The following is a 14,194-nucleotide window of genomic DNA, read 5'->3' as shown; positions in this document are numbered from 1 at the left end:
GCAGGTTACTGATTAGTTACAAAGGCAAAAAGCATGCCTTTGCATTGCCATCTGTCAGCCTTTACCTCATCTAAGGTGAAGAGAGACTTGGAGGAGAGGGCTCCTTCCCAGGCATGTCCACCCAGAGGTCGCTGAGACCATCCTGGCTGTGGCACACACCCCTCTGTGTGGTTAAGAGGAGTATTGGATGCCTTCTCCTTCCAACCTTGGCTTCCAAGTTTCCCCCACTAAAGCCTGGTTCTTCACCCATACCACGTGGGCTGTTTGATTCCGCACAGCTTCTTTTGGAGAGGATGGAGGAAATCACAGAGACTGTCCTTGCACAAGAGGTAGCATTTGCAACTGCTCTGTAAACTACAGTAACCCAAAGTCCCCCAAACAAGAAACACTGGAGCTGTTTTGGTTCTGTTCTCTCCTTCATTCTCTTATCTGCAGTAACTGTATGTCAAGTTTGCCCAAGACAATGCTGGCTGATGCCTGCCTGCTGGCATGGTTATTAATAGGGCTTCACTTTCTTTCTCAGAGGTGTCTGGGTTTGGATAAGAAATATGGGCACCCTGTTCATCGCCAACCTGTCAACAGTTGCTGAGAACTCCTCCTCTGAAGCATTCTTACCTCATCTAGCCCTTTTTCTGTAGTCTCAGGTCTGCCATCCCTGTTCAAGCTCCAGTGCCTATTGCCCATCTGACTATGGCAGCCTCATAGCTCTTCTTCCAATCCTCCCTGTACCTCTCCTTTAAAACTGGGCTTTCAACCTGTAGCATCTACCCCCAAGTGCTTCCAACAGTGCCCAATTTCCTAGAACTGCTATGCCTAAAGAAATTGCCAGCTGCCTTCCAGAGCTGGTTCATCCGGTCAAGCTCTTTCTGAAAGCTACATTTCTCACTGCTCCCAAACATGAATACTCAGCTATCATCAGACTAGCTCATCTCTGAGTTCGCACTCGAAGCAAAACTTCATGTCCACGCTTGTGTTCACACTATGCTATTTCTCGTTGTCTTTTCAACCTCCTGGAAGCCCAGGTCTCCTATCTGCAGCTCAGCTTGCTCTTCTTGCATGAACCCTTGACCAAGTGGGAAAAGCTGGAGTTTCTTAGGAGGATCTGAATTTGACTCTAGATCTATCACTAGCCACTGTATTTCACTGATTCTAAGGCATACCCATATTTTTTTCACTTTTAACATACCTGGAAATAGAATGTACTTTAAAATCTTAGCATCTTAGATTCGACAATGCATAGTAGCCTGTGACGTTGTGTTATGTGACAGTTTCTCTGAGTCTTGGTTTCCTTGTCTTTAAAAGAATACTTAACTCTTAAGACTGCTGTAGGAATTACTTGGAATAACTGCAGTTGAGACCCAGGGGGAGAGTATCTCCGTAAGAATCTGGATCCTGAACACAGGCATTTTATAATGACTTTCTCTTGAGAAGACCTGGGCTACATGGAAAAACTGTTGCAACTGATACCAAACTTGTATCATCAAATTTCAGAACAATTCTCTGCAGTGTACAAAGCCAGAAAGAGAAACCAGTCTCATTCATGGGTGGCTTAACCACAGCTCTCTACAAAGAGCTCTGTTCAGAGGAAATAGCTACAGGGGCCAGTTCTCCAGGGGTCATGAACCAAGTAACTTTCTGTTGGAAACTCGTCGTTTGATGGACAAAGCTCCAAAAGCATTTTTGTCCTTAATTCTTCAGTAGAAAATCTTCAAAAGCTGATTTTATGTAAAATGTCCACAGGTAGCTTTCTGAAGAATTGGGTCACAGGTGCATGTTTTAATAACATCCAAGTGGACAATTTCCATCTTCTTTCTATATAAAAATCTGCCTACTCCAAGAAGGCGCTAGCAGCCAGATGCCTGGGGTACAATCAAGTTGACTGGCAAGGGAATCTTTCCTTCTGCCTCCCCTGCCACTCCAATGGGTGAGAGTCCCAGCCTCCACAGTGAAGTCCCAAACTCAGACCATTGAGGATTGTGTTTACTTCTTGCTTTTTTTTTCTTTTTTTTTTTGAGCTGGAGTCTCACTCTCTCACCCAATGGCATGATCTCGGCTCACTGCAACCTCCGACTCCCAGGTTCAAGCAATTCTCCCTCCTCAGCCTCCTGAGTAGCTGGGATTACAGGCACCCACCACCATGCTTGGCTAATGTTTGTAGTTTTAGTGGAGACTGGGTTTCACTGTGTTGGTCAGGCTGGTCTTAAACTCCTGACCTTGTGATCCGCCCTCCTCAGCCTCCCAAAGTGGTGAGATTCCAGGTGTGAGCCACCGTGCCCAGACTACCTCTTGCTCTTAATGATGGTTTTCAGTCTGGGGATCTAGAACATAGGATCAGGGACGGGGGCAGGTGGAGAACCCTGTAGTGTAGGATTTGAATTGGAGCTGTCAGCAAGTGGGAGATCGTGATACAATATTCTAGCTCTGCCCCTGAAAAAGCCTAGAATCGATAATACCCAATAGCAATAAGTTCATGCAGGAACCAGGTTTTGGTTTTGGAATACTATTGCCTGCCAAAAAGAACCAGAGCTCCTTAGAGAACTGGCAAATACTAGGTCAGAGTTAGGAACATCTTGTGTATCAGAAAGCAAAGGTGTAGTCACAGACCATTTAAAAGTCCATGTCAGAAAGATACAGAAGTCAGCTTGAAAAGGATCCCACTGACCAAATCTGAGAAACTTTGAGGATCAAAAAAAATAATCCTTGGAAATGACAGTAATGCATTGCATTTTAAAATTTTTGTGATTCTATAATGATTCTTAAAGGAGCTGCCTGGGCAAAGGAAAAACCCTATCTCTACCCAAAAAAAAATGCAAAAATTAGCTGGGCATAATGGCATGTGCCTATAGTCCCAGTTACTCAGGAGGCTGAGGTGGGAAGATCACTTGAGCCTGGGAGGTCGAGGCTGCAAAGAGCCATGATCTCACCACTGCACTCCAGCTTGGGTGACAGAGCGAAACCCTGTCTAGGAAAAAAAGAACAATAATTAAAAGATGCTAATCTAGTATGTGTAGGCTAAATTTTAGAGTTAGGAAAGCACCATTTTGTAATTCTCAATGTAATAATTGATTCAAGCAATCATCGTCAATGAATAATATGACCCACTGGGAGAAAAGACTGTAGGGGGAAAGGCTGTTTACGCAATCTCTTGGTTACTGATTAATTACGAAGGCAAAAGTGTGCCTTTGCATTGCAATCTGTCAGCCTTCACCTTATCTGCCTCCCATGATGCATGCCATGACAATTAGTGAAGCAACCTGACCCTGTGAGCCCCTGGTCTGATGCCATGGGTGGGACACCCGTAACAAAACTTGCTAGAAGCATCTGACTTAAATCAAATCCTGGCCAGATGATCAGAACACCCTGGAATATGGGATTTTTTTTTTTTTTTGAGACAGAGCTTTGCTCTGTCCCCCAGGCTGGAGTGCAGTGATACGATCTTGGCTCACTGCAACCTGTGCCTCCTGGGTTCAAGTAATTCTCATGTCTCAGCCTCCTGAGTAGCTGGAACTCCAGGCGTGTGCTACCACGCCCAGCTAATTTTTGTATTTTTAGTAGAGACGGTGTTTCAACATGTTGCCCAGCCTGGTCTTGAACTTCTGACCTCAGGTGGTCCTCCCACCTCGCCCTCCCAAAGTGCTTTGATTATAGGTGTGAGCCACCATGCCCAGCAGGGATGCTCTACAGGTCTTCAGAGTTCGATATCAAGAACAGAAGCAGAGGAAGGGGAAAATAAAAGACAGAACAGCCAAATCTAGGTGTCAACCTTGATTGTATTCTGGGTCAAAAAATAGCTACCAAGGACATTTTGGAGGACAATTTGGAAACTTTGAGTCCAGACCGCATGTTAGATCATTCCGTTGAATTAATGTTGATTCTCTCCTTTGGTGTAAAGATGGCGTTATGGTGATGAAGGGGATGACTCTGTTCTGAGCAATGCAAGATGCAACATTTGGGCATGAAATGTCATGATGACAGCTGCCTACTTGAGCAAAAGGGGGAAGAGAGAGAGATTGTGTGTGTGTGTGTGTGTGTGTCTTCACATAAAGAGAAAGGAAGAGGAAGTAGGTGCAGCTAAGTGGTGAATCTATGTGAGAGGTATCTGGGTGTTCATTGTACTGTTGTTTCAACTTTTCTGTGGGTTTGAAAATTTTCAAGACAAAAATGTTTTTCAAAGACTCTTTGAGAAAATAGGAAATGGAAATAGTTCTTATAAAAAGTTTTCAAAGACTGTTTTCTTCTATTCCCTTTTCTCCACAACTGTGACCCTCAGTGCCAGTAATTTCTCTTTTCCATAAACTTCCATTTGACTTAAAATCACTGTGACACCACTGAGCAGGGAATCTCAAAGATGATTGACATATCTAAATTCAAATTTCTTTTTTTTTGAGACTGAGTCTTGCTCTGTTGCCCAGACTGGAGTGACGTGACGTGACCTTGGCTCACTGCAGCCTCTGCCTCCGGGGTGCAAGCAATTCTCCTGCCTCAGACTCCTCATTAGCTGGGATTATAGGTGCTGGCTGCTACACCTGACTAACTTTTGTATTTTTCATAGAGACAGGGTTTCACCATTTTGGCCAGGCTTGTCTCAAACTTCTGACCTCAAGTGATCCACCTACCTTGACCTCCCAAAACACTGGGATTATAGGCATGAGCCACCATGCCCAGCCTCAAATTTCTTATATTAGGCTTCAACTATGCAAGATTCCATGAGAGGAATAATAACAAGATGAACAGCAGAATGGTCTCTACCTTCAAGGGGTATAAAATCTAACTTATACCAATGGGCTCCACAAGCATTTTTTGAGTGGCCATTATGAGCTAAACAAAACACTAGGACTAGGGATCCAATTATGAACAAGATACAGGGGCTATCAAAGAGTCCCTGATCTTTTGAGAAATACAAGTATATTAATTTCAATGTATTACATAGGGTTTATGGTAAGACCTTTATCATGTTCTAAAAATTAGAACCAAGAATCTAGCAACAGCTTCTGATCAGAGAGTTCCTCTGAGCCATGGCTTGGATTGAAGTTCAGAGGGTTTTTCAGACAAGGCAGTAGGCATTCCAAGCAGATGGAACAGAACATGCAAAAGCATGAGGGCATGAAATGAGCACCAGGTCTTTGGGAATCAACAACTAGTTCAATATGGCTGGAGCATGGATACTCAGGGCAGTAAAGGAGCTTGGAACTCCAGCTGAACTTGGGCTAGTACATAAAGAGCTTCCATCCTATCCTGAAGAGTTTGAACTGTGTCCTAAAGGCAGTGGGAAGCCAGGAGGAGAGTTTGGAGATAAATAACATGATCAGCAGGTGCTTATCTTAGAAAAGTAAGTCTAGTCGTGGAGTGGCAGGGGATTTGGAAGGAGTTGAGCCAGAAAGTCTGGTTAACAGACTTTTGTAATAGTGTTGGTGAGAGATGCTGGGCACCTAAACCAAGACAGGAAGTAGAGACAGAGAAAGGATGGATGCAAGAGACAGTTTGTAGATTGCAAAAATAGGGCATGGTCACTAAGTGAATGCTAGGAAGTGACAGAGAGGGGTCATAGAGATAACCTTTGTATGAGGATTCTCCACAGAAACAGAACCAATAGGATGTGTGAGTGTGGACTGAGAGAGAGAGAGGAGCTCTCTATTATAAGGAAACTCCATTGTGGGTGTGTGGAAGTCCAAAACCTGCAAGGTAGCTAACAGCCTAGAAATTCTATCAGAAGACGATCTTGCAGTCTTGAGTTCGAAGGCAGTCTGGAGACAGAATTCCTTTTTCCTCGGTGGAGTTCAGTGTTTTCTCTTAACATCCTTGATTGATTGGCTGAAGCCCACGTATCTTATGGAGGGTAATCTGCTTTCCTCAAAGCTCACCAATTTGAATGTTAATCATACCTAAAAAATACCTTCACAGCGACATCCGAACAACTAGACACCACAGCCTAGCCAAGGTGATACATAAAATTAACCATCACCTTTAAAACATTGGTTCTATTTGGGTGCCATTAATAATATATGGAATAAAGAAGAAAAGATAAGTTTGGAGGAGAAGAACATCAGTTTAGATGTTGAATTTCAGCCGGCGATGTCCAGTGGTTACTTGGGACAGACACTTGGATGATAGATTTTTCTAATGAGCTAAATTTAGACATCTTATTCATATTAGTGGATCCATGTGGTGGTATTGGGTTTGTTAATGCATTTGCCACCAATTGCCAGATGCTGAATGTTTTCACTCACACACCTGGCAGTTGGCTGGCACTGCTGGCTGATGTGCCTCAGTTGCTCCCCAGCTGGCCTCTCCCAGCTCAGCCTTCCTCACTTGGGAGCTGGAGTTCCATGAGGGCAAGTCTGCTGTGCACGTATGGAACGGGCCTCTGCTTGGGCCACATTTTCTAATGATCCAATAGACAAAGAAAATCATATGACTAAGCCTAGAGTTGATGTTGAAGGGGACAACACAAGATCCTAGAATTCATTGAGATCCATTAACATAACAATGGAGCACATGTTAAATGCAATGAAGAAAAAGAGAATAGAGTAAAAAAAAAACAGATAATTACATTGGAGGAGAAGGCCATAGTAGGCAGGGTCATGAGGAAAGTGACTTTTTTTTTTTTTTGAGATGGAATCTTGCTCTATTGCCCAGGCTGGAGTACAGTGGTGCAATTTTGGCTCACTGCAGCCTCCACTACTGGGTTCAAGCGATCTCCTGCCTCAGCCTTCTGGGTAGCTGGGTAGCTGGGATTACAGGTGCATGCCACCATGCCCGGTTAATTTTTGTATTTTCAGTAGAAACGGGGTTTCACCATGTTGGCCAGGCTGGTGAAACCCCATTTCAAACGAAAATGACTTTTGAGCAGACACTTAATTGAAGTAAGACAGGCAGTCATGTGAAATTCTGCAGGCAAGCCCATGCCAGACAGAGTGAAGAGCAGGGGTGAGGATTGTGAAGCCAGAACCAGCTTGAAATGCTCAAGAAACAACAAGAAGGAGAAAAGACGAGCAGAGGACAGCAGGGCTGGGGGTGTGGAAGGGCAGTGGGGATGAGGCCGCAGAGTGGGCCACCGTGCAGGGCTTTGCAGACCATGTGGAAGGAGACCCAATTTTATTCTAAATAGTGATGAGAAACCAATGAAGGATTTCGTGCAAGAAGGGACTTGATCCCATTTTCATCTTTATTTATCTTTTTGAGACAGAGTCTCACTCTGTCACCCAGGCTGGAGTGCAGTGGCGTGATCTTGGCTCACTGCAACCTCCACCTCCTCTCCCGGATTCAAGTGATTCTCCTTTTTCAGCCTCCTGAGTAACTGGGATTACAGGCCACCTGCCATCACACCTGGATAATTTTTGTATTTTTAAAAAAGAAGGGGTTTCATCTTGTTTGCCAGATGGTCTTGAACTCCTGGCCCCAAGCGATGTGCCCTCCTGAGCTTCTCAAAGTGCTGGGATTACAGGCATGAGCCACCGTGCCTGGCCAGATTTCATCTTTTAAAGATGGCTCTGATTACTGATGAGGCAACATGCATGGAGGCTGGGAGACCAGGTAGGGACTACTGCAATAGTCACAGAAAGAGAATGGTAGTGGTAGAGGTACTGAGAAATGGTTGAATTTGGAAAATCAGGGGAGGTAGAAACAGTAGATGTTCATGGACTAGATGTAGAATGTCAGGGACAGACAGGAGTCAAGAATGATGCTTGACAACTGAACAAGATAGGAAATATTTGGGGGAGAAAATCAGGCACTCTCCTTTTGGACACGCTCTACTTCACCTGCCTAATATACTTGCAAGTGGAGACACCAAGTAGGAGATCAGATAGGAAGACCTTAAGTTCAAGGGAGAGAAAGTCAGCATCTAAATGGCATGAAAGCCATGAGAGTATGTGGGATAAATTGGAAGATGTGGTAGAAGATGCGAGTGTTCTCTGCTTACCACTGGGTTTTCACAATGAAATAAGAAGTGAAGAATAGAAGGAACGGCTGCAGGGAGCTTAGAAAGAGAGGAGTTTTGGCCGGGCACAGTGGCTCATGCCTGTAATCCCAGCACTTTGGGAGGCTGAAACAGGCAGATCACAAGGTCAAGAGATCAAGACCATCCTGGCCAACATGGTGAAACCCTGTCTCTACTAAAAAATACAAATATTAGCTGGGTGTGATGGTGGGTGCCTGTAGTCCCAGGTACTGGGGAGGCTGAGGCAGGAAATTGCTTGAACCTGGAAGGTGGAGGTTGCAGTGAGCCGAGATCGTGCCACTGCACTCCAGCCTGGTGCCTTGCGACAGAGCAAGACTCTGTCTCAAAAAAAAAAAAATGAGTTTTGAGAACGTGGTCTTGGCCACAGGATACAAGAGACTGAATTCATTAGGGAAGGGCAGCAGGATGGGTGTGAAGTGGCTGCCGGCTTCTGAAGATTGTAATAAAGTGAGAGTTACCATGATCTCTCCAGCATTAGTCAGCTGCTCAGATACAGGGCATTAGAGGTCCTCAGAGAAACACATCCAATAGGATAGCTATCTCTCTCTCCAGAAAGAAATGGATTATAAGGTGTTGGCTCACATGATTGTGGAGATTGATTATGGATTCTTAAGTCCCACAAGCTGCTGTCTGCAAGCTGGAGACCCAAGAAAGTTTGTAGTATAACTCCAATGCCTGAAAGCCAGAGAGCCAATGGTGTATTCCAGTCCGGGTCAGAGGGCCTGAGAACGAGGTGCTCCAAGGACAGGGGAAGATCAATAAGCCAGCTCCAGGCTGGGCACAGTGGCTCACACCTGTCATCCCAGCACTTTGGGAGGCTGAGGCGGGCAGAACACGAGGTCAACAGATCAAGACCATCCTGGCCAACATGGTGAAACCCCATCTCTACTAAAAAAAATACAAAAATTAACCGGGCGTGGTAGCACACACCTGTAGTCCCAGCTACTCGGGAGGCTGAGGCAGGAAAATTGCTTGAACCCAGGAGGCAGAAGTTGCAATGAACTGAGATCGGCCACTACTCTCCAGCCTGCTGACAGAGCAAGAATCTGTCTTAAAAAAAAAAAAGCCAGCTCCAGCAGTCAGGCAAAGAGTGGACTCAACCTTCCTCTGCTTTTTGATCTATTCATGCCCTTAATAGATTGGGTAATGCACACCCACATGGCTTTACTCAGTTCGCCGATTCAAATATGAATCTCTTCTGGACACACCCTAAAAGACCACCCAGAAATAGTTTGAGCAGTTATCTGGGCATCCCATGGCTCAGTCATGTTGATACATAAAAATAACTATCAGGCCGGGCGCGGTGGCTCAAGCCTGTAATCCCAGCACTTTGGGAGGCTGAGGCGGGTGGATCACGAGGTCAAGAGATCGAGACCATCCTGGTCAACATGGTGAAACCCCGTCTCTACTGAAAATATAAAACAAATTAGCTGGGTGTGGTGGCGCGTGCCTGTAATCCCAGCTACTCGGGAGGCTGAGGCAGGAGAATTGCTTGAACCCAGGAGGCAGAGGTTGTGGTGAGCCGAGATCGCACCATTGCACTCCAGCCTGGGTAACAAGAGAGAAACTCCGTCTCAAAAAAAAAAAAAAAAACTATCAAATACAGACTTAAGAATTGGGTTTAACTGTGGGTGGGATTTTGGAAGTTAAATGCAGGAGGGAAGGGATGAGGAGGGAATTGAGGGTATATGTAAATGAAATTATACTAACGGACCAGAGATCCTAGACTGTGGAAGCAGGAGCAGCGGACCTGGAGGAAAGTGGGGGCCTCGCTGGTTTGGAAGTCTTCATGGGGTAGCATTGTTGGAGAAGTGGCGCTAGAGGAACTATGCTGAGAAAAAGTGGAGATGAAATAGTTTGGGAGCAGCAGGCCAGAGTTTGGTGGGAAGATTGCTAGAAGTAAGGAGGTCAAAGGACCAAGAAGCCAGGGCGTTGGATGGACTGTCTATGAGAGGGAAGTCTCCAGAACAGTGGTGCAGCAAGACAGCCAAATACTTGTATGAGGAAGGGGTGAGGACAGTCTGTTCCAATAGCATCGCTTCAAACAGTTTCAGGGTTTTCAGAAAAGAAGGAAGAGCAAAGGTCTGGAGGAGCTAAGAGAATAACCACCTCGCCCAGGCCCAGTGGTGCAGGGCTGGGATGCAAACAGCCCTTACTTGAGAAGGTTGCTGGAAACATGCCAGTTCTCAGCTCAGGGTAGAAGGTCAGAGGAACTTGAAGAAGAGGTGGTGATGACGGGGTTTTGCAGGTGACAGATCATTGGCTGCAGAGGGCGCAGGCGAGTGAGGAGAGAGGACACCTGCTGAGTGGGATGAAAGGGAGGATTATCTTTTCTGACCCTTTTTGAGCACAAATGGAATTTGTGTCAGCAAAGCTCACATGGACAGTTATGAGTTACTCACGTGAAGCGAAGTTTTGCTTCCTCCCAGATTCTTGCCGTGTTTTGAATTACTGAGTTTGCCAAGTAAGAACCATATGAAAATGAGTTACTATAGGTAATATCATTTATTATGCTTGAAATTATATAATGCTCTTGGAAGAAATATAACCTACATGTTTCATCTATAGACATCAAAGTTACACATTCTAATTTAAATTTACTAGAAATCAGTTCAAACAAACAGGATCCAAGCAAGAATGTATGTTAAATCTCATGTAACATGCACTCAGGCCAGGCTATTCTGACCTAGCAGCGATATCACATCTGACACAGCAGTTGCAATGGCGACTACTGCTTGGTTGAGTTGGCCATGGACCGTTGTCATCCTCCAGGATCCGCCTGTTTTTTGTAGCATCTGCGCTTGTGAATTAAATGGAGACATGATGGGGTCCATTACCCTGCATCCTCTAGTTCTTTAGGGATGGCACTAAGTTTTGCCATTCACTTTGGAATGCTGTATCGCTTTCAAGTCACTGTCTATGGTCATCGAGGGGATTCATTTCAGTGGATTCCCCTTGGTTCTCTCCACAATGATAGTCTTAAGCCTAGGAACCAAAAAATGAAGCATGCCTATTTCCATTATGCATTTGTGGTCCAGAGAAATGACCACTGGATGAATCTGCAGACCCAGTGGGCAAACCATAAATAAGTAGGATCTGGGCCAGTCTTCATGTTTTACCTACTCTAATATTACCCACTCTAGCAGGGGCCCAAGCTGCTGGTTTGTGTCTCTAGGTATTAATGTCTACTAAGACCTCATGCAACAGTCACTCAAATGTTTGGGTAATCCTCAGTATTCAGTCACCCAACTAGATCCCTTTTGGTAAAGCCCTGGGAGACCCAGGACCTCACCCTCTTGCTGTGTGGTTTTGCAGGGCTCTCCCTCCTAGGGACACAGTCTTTTCTTTAGTCAATGCACCTGGGGCCAAACAGTGTCTCAGGCCTGGCAACTGAACAAGGGATTGTGTTTTTATCGGTGGCTCTTGGGTTCTTAATCATCCATCCTTGATTTCTTTTGGTTTTACAGACTGAACAATCTCCTGTTGGCTGCCCATCTGTTTTGTTCCTAGGGATGCAATAACTCAATAGAATTTTGAGTTAACTTTCTTGAATGTTCTTTTTTTGGCCAGGGGAAGAATTTTCTTTTAGAGATAGCATCTTTGTGAATATTTCTTGGCCAGAGCGGCAGGCTGCGACAGTGACAGCTAACTATCTACCAAAGCATCGTTCTCCCCTTATGTACAGTACAGTTGCTACTGAAAGGGCAGCTGTCCAGCCTGGAGCTGCATTTCCAGCATCTGCTGCATCTGTTCCTCAGCATCCTTGCATATAAGTAATGCCGTGTGATTAGATCTTGCCAGTGGATTGGGAGAAGAAGTGAAGTCACTTCCAGGCTGAAAAGGTTAAGAAGTGACTTTCCATATTCAATGGACTGTTTGTTTCCTTTCTGCCAGCTCTGCCCAGCTCCACCGAAGACGACCACGGAAGCTAAATGTAGAAGAAGGCAGAGGCCCGGTCATCCTGGACCCCTGAATAGCCACAGGGAGTAACCACCACTCTCCATATAAGCAAAAAATCATCTTTCATTATATTAAGTGGTTGAAACATAGCAGTTTGTTGGCTAAAGCAACTAGAGTTACCCTAACACATATTTTATAAATTCTACATCATATATAAAAATAGTTTCTGTCCAGATTTTCACTAGTTTTTTTTTAATTGAGATGGAGTCTCTCTCTTTCGCCAGGCTGGAGTGCAGTGGCACAGTCTCAGCTCACTGCAACCTCTGCCTCCCTGGTTCAAGTGATTCTCCTGCCTCAGCCTCCCGAATATCTGGGATTACAGGCATGCACCACCACGCCCAGCTAATTTTTGTATTTCTTAGTAGAGATGGGGTTTCACTGTGTTGGCCCGGATGGTCTCAATCTCCTGACCTTGTGATCCACCCACCTCGGCCTCCCAAAGTGCTGGGATTCCAGGTGTGAGCCACCGCACCCAGGGATTTTTACCACACTTAAAGGTGTGTTTGTGATGGTCTGACATAAGAGTAGAGATGATGTGACATAAAATTCACTCCAAGGGGCCAAGGGGCTGTCTCATGAGGCTCAGCAGTTATTCCTTACAACAGCTGAAAATGATGTACAGCCAACCCTCTGTACCTGTGGGTTCCACATCTATAGATTTCAACCAAGCAAAGATTGAAAATATTTGAAAAAAAATGTTGCGTCCTCATTTAACACATACAGACTTTTTTCCTTGTTAGATAGTACAACAACTATTTACATAGCATTTACACTGTACTAGGTATTATAAGTAACCTAGAGAATACACAGGAGGATGTGCCATTGTACATCAGGGGCTTGAGCATCCTCAGATTTTGGTACCCATGGAGAGTCCTGCAGCCAATCCCCCATGGATACCAAGGGACGACTGTATCATAAAAGGCAACGATAATACAATCAACATGTACACATTTTCTCTGTCTACACCTTGTTTGTTATATAAGTGGTTGTTTTCAATGTGGGTCGCTGGATGCTACATCTCTTACCTGCCGCCTCGGGTTCCTTGGCCTCATCCATTCCCCAAGCTCTTGAAAGCTTGGTCCACTCAGCACCAAAACAGTTGACTGACTCCACTCAACCTTTTGATTTTCCACTTCTTAAGACTGACCCGCTGGATACCTGGAGTCTCAGGAGCCCTTCTGCCAGAGATTTCGATGAAATGCTACCTTCAGGGCATGTAAATTCCTGTCCTGTTGCTGCTGTCACAAGTTACCGCAAACGTGGTGGGGGAGGGAGGGTGGATTAAAGCAACAGATGTTAGTTTTCTTCCGTTTCTGGAGGTCATAGTCTGCAATGAGCTTCATGCTTCTAAAATCAAGGGGCCGGCAGGGCTGCCTTTTCCTGAGGGCCGCTGCCTCTCCAGGCTTGCGGAGGTTGCTGGCATTCCCCAGCCTGTGGCCCCTTTCTCGTGTAATTCTTACTCTTGCTTCCACTGTCGCATCTCCCAACACTGCCTCGGATTTTCTGCTTCCCTCTTCAAAGATCCCTTGGGATTTTTTTTTTTTTTTTTTTTTTTTGAGACTGAGTTTCGCTCTTGTTACCCAGGCTGGAGTGCAACGGCGCGATCTCGGCTCACCGCAACCATTATAATGGGCCCACCTGGATAACCTAGAATAATTGCTCCAACTCAAGGCTTTTTTTTTTTTTTTTTTTTGAGACGGAGTCTTGCTCTGTCACCTAGGCTGGAGTGCAGTGGCACGATCTCGGCTCACTGCAACCTCCGCCTCCCAGGTTCAAGCGATTCTTCTGCCTCAGCTTCCCAAGCAGCTGGGACTACAGGTGCCTACCACCATGCTTGGCTAATTTTTGTATTTTTAGTAGAGATGGGGTTTCACTATGTTGGCCAAGCTGTCTCAAACTCCTGACCTGTGATCCACCCACCTTGACCGCCCAAAGTGCTGAGATTACAGGTGTGAGCCACCATGCACAGCCTCAAGATTCTTTTTTTTTTTTTTTTTTAATTGCATTTTAGGTTTTGGGGTACATGTGCAGAGCATGCAATACAGTTGCATAGGTACACACAGGGCAGTGTGTTTTGTTTGCTTTCTCCCCTTCACCCACATTTGGTATTTCTCCCCTGGCAATCCCTCCCCACCTCCCCCTCCCACTAGCCCTCCCCTTTTCCCCCTATAGACCCCAGTGTTTAGTACTCCCCTCTCTGTGTCCATGTGTTCTCATTTTTCATCACCCGCCTATGAGTGAGAATATGCAGTGTTTCATTTTCTGTTCTTGTGT

This window comes from Callithrix jacchus, chromosome 2 (assembly GCF_049354715.1).
Source record: "Callithrix jacchus isolate 240 chromosome 2, calJac240_pri, whole genome shotgun sequence".
NCBI classification, from domain to species: Eukaryota; Metazoa; Chordata; class Mammalia; order Primates; family Cebidae; genus Callithrix; species Callithrix jacchus.
This window is presented reverse-complemented; position numbering follows the sequence as displayed.